This window comes from Marmota flaviventris, chromosome 1, assembly GCF_047511675.1.
Source record: "Marmota flaviventris isolate mMarFla1 chromosome 1, mMarFla1.hap1, whole genome shotgun sequence".
Classification (NCBI taxonomy): Eukaryota; Metazoa; Chordata; class Mammalia; order Rodentia; family Sciuridae; genus Marmota; species Marmota flaviventris.
Genome location: NC_092498.1, coordinates 117,046,014 through 117,053,537, shown reverse-complemented (window position 1 = coordinate 117,053,537; position 7,524 = coordinate 117,046,014). Strand labels below are relative to the sequence as shown.

General features: G+C 37.5%; 1 pseudogene; it reads left to right on the top strand.

Moving 5' to 3' along the window:
• Positions 1-1,092: 1,092 nt before the first annotated feature.
• On the top strand, positions 1,093-4,507 carry LOC114095165 (thyroid receptor-interacting protein 11 pseudogene; annotated as a pseudogene).
• Positions 4,508-7,524: the final 3,017 nt, after the last annotated feature.

Below are 7,524 nucleotides of genomic sequence, written 5' to 3'. Positions count from 1 at the left end.
GTGACCATATTTTATAAACAGAGATATAAAGAATTGTACTCTATATGAGTAATAAGAATTCGAATTCTTTTTACACTGATTCTACTGTCATGTATTAAATAAATAAAATCAATAATAAAAATTATCTTTTTTGGTGTTGGAGAGTAAACCCAGGACTGCTTACCTAGAAGGCAAGTGCTCTACCACTGAGATATACTCCCAAACCATTTTAAAAAATCAGTTTTGGGGTTGGGGCTGGGGCTCAGTTGTATAGAGCTCACCTGGTATACATGAAGCACTGCATTCAATCTTCAGCAATGAATAAAAAAAATAAAGGTATTGTGTCCATCTAAAACTATATATATCAGTTTTGACACCTTCCTCACATATCAAGTTATAGGAGCTCAACATGTTAGGAAGGGGTCAAAACCGATTTGACACCTGAAGAAGTTGAATGTAACCTTCCTTTTGCTATAAAGATACTAATTACCAACATAGAATAAGGTAAAAATTATAAGATGGTCCCTAAGTAGAAGACACCTTACTAGAATGTTTATCTTTCTTCCCATTCCTCTATGTCTTTAATTTCATTTTCTTGACTTAAGATATTAGCTAGGAACTCAGCAAGATGTTAAAAAGAAGTAATAGGAGAGGATACTCTTGATTGTTCCTGATCTTAGTGGGAAAGTTTTAAGTTTATTATCATTAAGAATGATGTAGGGGTGATATGACAGCCAGTGCCCAGGTGGCAGGGGCAGCCCGCCAACTGTGTCAAGTTTCTAACATTGAACTAGATGTCACCCAAGCCCAAGGGTGAAAAGTGATGAGAAGGAGGCTCAGGTACCACAGGGGTGCCTAGGCCACTGATGGCAAGTCCCTGGTGTAAGCCCAGGCCAGGCCTCTGTATTTCCAGGCAGATAGCAATGGTTGGCAAGAGCCCTGCAGCCCCGCCCTTCGTGGAATTCTGAGTGCTTGGGTCATAATTGACACCCACCCCCCAGCATTCCAGGAGTTTCAGAGCAGAGGTGGATAGAGAAGGAGGTGGTTTTCAGAGGTGGATAGAGACAGAGGTGGTTTTCAGAGTGGGTCTGATGGATCACTGAAATTGTGGAGATGTCATTCTGGTTTAGAGGCCTAGGTTCCAGCTTGGGCCACACCTTGGGTCATGTGGGGGACAGCTTGGCTTCCCTCACCGGCCATATGTCGAATGTCACCAAGGACATGGTTCTCGACGATTTCGAGGATGTAGAAGCAGTTTTACCTAATTATTGGAGAAAGAACATTGAAGGTACCAAATGGATGATCAGATATGACAATGAAAGACTTAAAAACTATTGTACTGACCTGGAAGAAAGGTATGCAGCATCCGAGCTATGGATCCAACATTAATCTGTGAATTACCGAAACGAACTGGAAGAGAAAGAAGTAGAAATCAGGCAACTGAAAGCAAGACAGTTTGTACTAGAGGATGAGGTATTGCAACTGAAGTCAGCTGCCCAAGTACTACATTCAGGAACTGATGGTGTACCATCAACCACTGCCCCGTCTTCATTTGGTCATGAGATCAGTCATTGTTCAGCTTTTCCTGGTGATGACATGGACTTCAGTGACATCATTTCAGCACAACAAATTAAGAGACTGTCAATTGAAGTTTCAAGACTTGAATTGGAAGTTGGCCATTGGAGCGCTATAGCTCAGGCACAGGCAAAACATAATTGTGATCAAAGTGAAATCTGCAAACTACAAAATACTATTAAGCTACTTGAACAAAACCGAAATCAAGACCTTGATAATCATCAAGATGAAATTGCAGTTTTGCAGAATGTATATCAACAGAAACTGGCAGAGATGAGTCACTGGTATCGAGAGGAACTAAATGACTCTGAAGAAAGAATTAAAAAACTTGAAAATCAGTTACAACAAGGTGACTCGGGAGTACCAGTAACTGATGAGTCTAAAATCTGTGACTTGCAAAAAACTATTCAGGTTCTACAAACTGAAAAACTAGAGTCTGCCAGGAAGATCGAACAACTTGAGGACCAACTAAAAGACATAAATAAACAATTATCTTTGGCACAAAATGACATAGAGGTCTTGAAGAGAGAAAAAGAGCAGCTCAGTGTGCAAAAGCAACAAACAATGGAACAGTGTGAAAACTTGAAGCTGGAATGTAGTCAATCGCAGCCTTCTGTGATGGAGCAGAAAGATGAGGAAATTAAGAATTTGCAGAAAACCAGTTAACAAATAAAAGCCCAGTTGCAGGAAGACACACACAACACTCCAGCAGACAATTCTGATAGTTTTCAAAAAACAAAAGTCAAAAATCTTCATACAGAAAACGGAAATGAAAAACACAACTATGAAACTGAAAAAGGAGTGAAAGGAATCCAAGAACAAGAACTTGAAATGCAACTTGTAAATGAAAAGATTAGATCTTTAACCAACCAGATTAATCAGCAGTTGGTAAACTCACTTCAAGTTGGTAAACTCACTTCAAGTTGGTAAACTCACTCAAGCTATTCAGCAGGAAGGCATGGAGATACAAGCTCTTCAGGCAAAAATTTATTAAAGAAAACTTGATATGATTCCACCCCAGCTCTTGACTGCGTCATCACGTACCTCCCAGTCAGCAGAGGTCCAAGAGCTGAGACGATCACTGCAAGAAAAAAATGGCCACCATTAGGATGCTCCAGGAAAATAACCACAGGTTGTCTGATGCAATTGTTGCCGCCACAGAGAGAGAAAACAAAGAACACGAAGAAATGGATTCTGAAATTAAAGAGCTCAAGGAAAAACAAGATGTGTTAAAAACTTTACTGAAGGAAAAAGACCTCTTCATCCAAGCCAAAAGTGATCAGGTACTTTCTTCAAATGAAAAGCTCACTGACAAAGTGAATGAAAACGAGTTGTTGAGGCAAGCAATAACAAACCTAAAAGAGAGAATATTAATTTTAGAAATGGACATTTCTCAACTCAAAGGCGAAAATGAAAAAATGATAGAAACATCCCAAGAAAAGGAAATGGAGTATCAAGCATTACAAGAGAATAACATGAAGTTCTCTGTGATCCTGCTAGAACAAGAGTACAAGTGCCACTTCATGAAGGAGCAAGCTCTTGCCTTTGAGCAGCTGTTACTAGAAAAAGAATATGGCAAAGCTGGGGACTTAAGTCAGCTTTTAAAAGCACTTGAATCCATGCAGGAGAAGACCATCCTATTTCAGCAGGAGAGAGACCAAGTCACCTTGTCTCTAAAGCACCAACAAATGGCAAACCGGACCTTAGAGCAAGAGGTTCAACACTTACGTGACAAAGAATTACACTTAAAGCAGGAGGTACAAAGCCTGAGGAGCCATCTTCTAGAATCAGAAGATTCTTACACCCAGGAAATTTGAGCTGCAGAGAAGAGAGAGAGGAACCTGAGAGAGAAATTCACACTATTGAAGGAAAAGCTACTTTCCTCTTCTAATGCAAGTCATCAAGCCAGTGTGCAGGTAGAGTCCCTGCTGAAACAGGTGTGCTTCCTCTCCCAAGAGAGGGATGAGAACGCACTGCAGCTTTCGCTCTACCAGAAATAAGGAAAGCAGTATGCCATGTCACTCGCTAACCTGCAAAAGGTTCTAGAGCATTCCAACAAGAAGAAAAAGCTATGTATTCCACTGAATTAGAAAAGGAAAGACAACATACAACCGAATGGAAGGAAAAGGCAGAAAATCTAGAAAGAGAGGTATTGTTATTACAGGGACGCTTGGGAGAAGCCAACCGTGTGATGGATTCAGCAACCAGACTTACACAACAGTTCCATCGAGAGGAAGAACAGATTGAACAAAGTGAGCTCCCAAGTGAAATACTGGACGATGCCCAAAAGAAATTGATGAACTCGGAAAATGGCACAGAAGGAAAAGCCTTAATGAGAAACCTGTTCATTGGGCATTTCCAGAAACCGAAAAATCAGCGTCGCAAAGTGTTAAGGTTAATGGGAAGCATCCTGGGCATTCAAAAGGAGGAAATGGAGCAGTTGCTGAATGGAGATGATGGTGGTGTTACTAAGTGGATGACGAGTTGGCTTGCAGGAGGATCCCAATGTGTCCTCAACACACCTTTGACACCAAATGAGCAACCTGGGCTTAATAGTTCTTTTTCAGAACTTTTTGTCAAATTTCTGGAAACAGAATTTCATTCATCCATTCCATCACCAAAATTTTCTGCTCATGCCATGAAGTTTCTAGACTCCAGAGGAAGGAGAAAGGAACGTGCAAATGTACCAAGAAGTGTGAAAGAGGCAGCAGAATTCAGAGCTGGTAAAAGAGAGGCTGTGAATCCATTCTTGGCACCATGTTCTGCGGCTGTGCCACTGATTAGCCTAGCTGGACTTGGACCTGGTGGACCTGGGAATCTCCTTTTGAATCCCATTGCAGACTTCATGCCCACCTTTACACCATTGCCAGTGTCCCTGGACAATAGCGCCAGGGTTGTACTAAAGGACCTTTGAAAGCAATTCAAAGTGATTCTCAAGCCAGAGATGAGTTAGCACTTTAAAGAAGAAATAAACATTTTGTTCTTTTTATAAAGTGGCCTTTACAAAAAGAAGTTGTGTATTTGTATGATCCATAGAAGTACCAGGTATTTTGTCTCCCCCTCCCCATTTTTAATGTGTGTTTGTTTGCTGTAGCACTGTTTTAAAATAAATTTTTCTTTGTTTACCGTAGTCCCCTTTTTCATATGATATTTTGTTCTGATGCTATCAGGTAATCAACAGCAATAATAACTATAGCTCCAACCCCCCTTTTTAGGATTATATTTGTTAAATTTAATTATATTAAGATAAAAATGATACATTTATATAACAGAGTAGAAGAAACATCCAACCCATATGAAACCCGTATGAAAAAGATACATACCTCAGAATTTGGGCTAGCTGAAAACAAAATATGATGCAGCAAAAAGTTGTGAATTCTTTAGTTTATAAAAGAAAACACTGTATAACTACTAAAAGAAAATTAACAGTGGGAGGGCCTGAACATGAAGTTTAGTGTATTAATTCTAAGATTCTTTTAATGCAAATACTATGACACCTATCCATTTTACTTCATTGTATAAAAATCATTTGACATTCATTTTGTTTTCTAGATGTCAAATAAGTCCAGAAGGAAGATGACTTTTGTCAGACCCAAAGTACAATCACATGCATCCGTTTTAATTTGTAAGAATGTATCATTAAATATCTGGACTGTTTACATACATTGCTCTGGGCCCTTCAGTAATGCTTATAAACACATTTTTAAAAACATTTGATCAAGAAAAAAGTGGGATAGAGAAATAAAACATTTCAAAGTTTTGAAAGATGAAAAAGTTAACAAAGGGGCAATTAAATCCTTGCTTATTTTGGTAAATTAATGTAAAAGATAAATCAAAAGTTTCTAGCTTAATTCAGGTGATATCAGAGAATTGAGAAAGCAGATTATGTAGCAAATGCTTCACTGACACCTGTAATTTCTAAAACCATTAAGAATATTTTTATTAAAATTGATTCAAATAAAATTTAATATAAATTAAATTATTTAACGTAAATCATATTATAATTTATTATGAATTAATTTCAATAATTTAATTTATTTTATTAAATTACAAATTTAATTTATTTCATTAATTTAATTCATTTTATTAATTGTTTTTATTTATTAATTTAATAAAATTATGATTTACATTTAAAATTTTATTGAATTTTTTTAAGATTAGTTTAAAAATTAATATAAATAAATTTTAATAGAAATCAAAGTATTTAATATTCATACATAATTTAGTATGAATTTTAATAAAATTAAATTTTGGAAAATATTCTCAACAGTGTTAGAAATTGCAGGTGTCAGAGAACTATTTGCTATATAATCTATTTTTTTCTCTTCTTCCATTGATGCTGTGTGTACAGCACTTCATTCTGAATGGATATGCTTTGCACCAGGGGCTCTTCAACTGCAGGCTGCTTCTGAGAAAGGCCCCTGGCAGCCTGGCTGCATCTGAGTGTCACTGCATAAGACATCTAGGCTGGGTAGATGTAACACTACTGTCATTGCATAGGGCTACACAAGTAGGTAATGCTCGGAAACTAACTTTACATGGCTGCTTGTTAAAACATTGTTATTGAGTAACAGTAACTTGCCCATACAGTATTTCTCTCTTTTAAAAAATCCAGCATGCTGCTGAAATAAACCCCAATATAAATGACCACAAAGGGTATAGTAACACTATGGTTATCAGTCTCCAAGAATATTGCTACTTTATATCCTAAAATAAATACATAGGTTTATGGTTATTTTCCCTAGAAAGCTTGGTTTTAATCTATTAATACTCTATCTTAAATGTGTTGAAAAATAGTTTTAAGTGAGTCTATAATATACAAAATATTTGCAAAGCTCTCTTTAAACACAAGACCTTATATAAAAGTTTTCTTTCCTGGGTGTACAAAGTATGCAGAAAACCACCAAAGAGTTGTAAAAATACTGAAAACTCGTCGTCTTCAGATGCAGATTCTTACACCTTAATACAAACATCGAAAAGAACTATGATAACAAAGAGTCTGTACAAATCAAATGACTAAAACATAATTTAAAAATAAAAATAGTAAAGACAATTAGAAATGTGCCCAGTTCGGGTGTCTTATCAAAAGCAAAAATAAAAAATAAAAACCAAAAAGAAGGAGGAAAAAAAGTACAACAAACTTTCAGTGCTCCTCAACAATGGACTTTGAGAGGACATTCATTTCCATTTCAAAATGAAATCATCCGATGAAAAAGCTGGGTTGCGCTTATTAATTAAGGAAGAAAGCTGCATCTTCAAGGTGAGAAGGAGTGTGTGGGGGCTCTCCAGAGGCCCTTCTCCCACCTGGCGATCTTGGTTGATGACAGTTACACTTGCTAACTGACAACCCTCATGAAAATGACTGCTGTGAGTTTTGTTTCGTTTTGCTTTTGTTTTCGATTTTTTGGTCTTTTGCAGACTACACTATTTCCTTAAATAGTTTGCAGAACAAAGGCTGAAGGGTGCTCCCAGGTACTGTGTGTTTAAGGCAGTACCAATGAATCAGTACATTTACAAAAGGGAGAGGGATTAGGATGCACATCTTTCGTTTTTTCTTCATGTATTTTTTTGGGGGGCGGGGGGGGGCGTTGCTTTACATTATTTCAATTAAATTCTACATTTAATTGCCAAGGAAGTCACAGGCATGAAAACCTCAAATCAAGTTTCCCCTGAATTAGGATGGACAGAGGCTGCCCCTACAGGCACCTCTGGGCTGGGAGGGGGCGTCTGCGGGAGCTCAGTTCACAGATCCTGCACACGTGCTGTACAATACTTTGGAGGCATTTGGAGTTGCAAAATAGAATATACAAGTCAGTTTCACAAAATTCTAAAAATAAAATATATCCTGGACTATCAATAAAGCATGGGAAAAAATCATATTAAAGAAAATTATCAAGAAAACCCCTTCGGGGTAATGCCGCGTGTCCTAGTCAGGGAAAGGGGCCATCTGAGGAAACGAGGGCAGGTGAT